Source organism: Myotis myotis, unplaced genomic scaffold, assembly GCF_014108235.1.
Source record: "Myotis myotis isolate mMyoMyo1 unplaced genomic scaffold, mMyoMyo1.p scaffold_m19_p_22, whole genome shotgun sequence".
Lineage (NCBI taxonomy): Eukaryota > Metazoa > Chordata > Mammalia > Chiroptera > Vespertilionidae > Myotis > Myotis myotis.
This window is the reverse complement of record NW_023416327.1, coordinates 1,962,243-1,963,556: the sequence shown is the minus strand read 5'-3', so window position 1 is coordinate 1,963,556 and position 1,314 is coordinate 1,962,243. Positions and strand designations below refer to the sequence as shown.

At 45.9% G+C, this 1,314-nt stretch overlaps 1 pseudogene; it reads right to left on the bottom strand.

Annotated features, from left to right (window-relative positions):
* Positions 1-632: 632 nt before the first annotated feature.
* On the bottom strand, positions 633-1,075 carry LOC118679112 (annotated as a pseudogene).
* Positions 1,076-1,314: the final 239 nt, after the last annotated feature.

Sequence of the window (1,314 nt, the reverse complement as noted above, 5' to 3'; positions counted from 1 at the left end):
CTCTTGAGAGCGGGCGCCTATTTTACAGCATCGCCAAGAGACCTAGTAATTTTTTAATTACGTCCCTTTTCTAGGGACTTTTCTATAACCTGGATTATTGGCCTCGTGTACTGCTCGGACTCTTCCTCTCCCCACTCCTGCATTCTTTTTGTTCTGGGGAAACTCAGCAATGGCCTGGCCACCTATCATTTCTTTCTTATTAAATTAAATTAAAGTCATGCTTAATAAACTAACAATAAAAACGAAAACCAATAATTAATAGATAAGTACCCAATAATTTCCTTTTTAATATCTAGGACATAAAAGAGGTTGAATCTGCATTGATTGAATGGGGAAGCGGATTGCTCGCGCCTTTCCTTAGAGCGCCCCCTTGGTTGGCTGCATTCATTTTTTTTTTTTTTTTTTTTTTTTTTTTTTTTTTTTTGGCGGGAGGGAGGAATCAGTCCTGTGTCTTTATTAAAGAGAGTTAGAAAGAAGTACACCTCAAGAGGTGAGATTCTGGCCAGAAAGGTGGGGTGGACTCAGGTCCTGGGGATTCAAGGGTAGGTTGATGGCCTGGGAGGGGCCAAGGAGACCAGGTCCTGGCAGCAGCTGAGGAGGTGCCTGAGGGTGAACTTTCAGGCACTGGGTGATAGCTGGTTCTGCAGGAGTCACAGGGTAGGTTGGGTTGGCCTGGAATCTCCCTGAGGTCACCCTGCCTTGTCTGCTTAGATCACCCACTGGTCCTGATCCTGTTCGTTGCCTTCCATGTCCACCTCATTGACCTCTCCGTCATCAGGTGACTCATTGCAGTCATTCATCTCGTCCATGTCCTGCATGTCCTCATCATCCTCTGCATCCTCTTCACTATCCTCATCATCATCTCATCCTCCTCTTCCTCATCATCATAGTGCTCTGAGGCCAGCTTGCCAATAGGTCCCAGGTTGTTGTCTTTCTCTGCGCTGCTCTGGAGCCAGGCTTGTGCTGCTGTTCTTGCTGCTGCAGCTCTGTCTCTTCCACACAGGCCAATCCAGATTCAACCACAGGGTTTCGGTCCCATGGGGAAGAGGGAGGGAAATGAGGTGGGCATGGCTCCTAGATGCGCCGGGAGGTGGCTTTTTTTAAAATGTCCTGTTTGTCCACAATTATAGCACCTTTTATTCCTCACTGTTACAGCGGCAGTGAGTAAATTTGCTTGAAAAGTGCCTGACCCCTCATTCTGACATGCTCAAATCATTTCTGTAATGGTACTATTTTTTTCTCAGAGGCATGTGCCATTTCTTACAATCAACATTGGCATTTTCATAAGCTAATTGCTGAATTAAAATGTCTCCT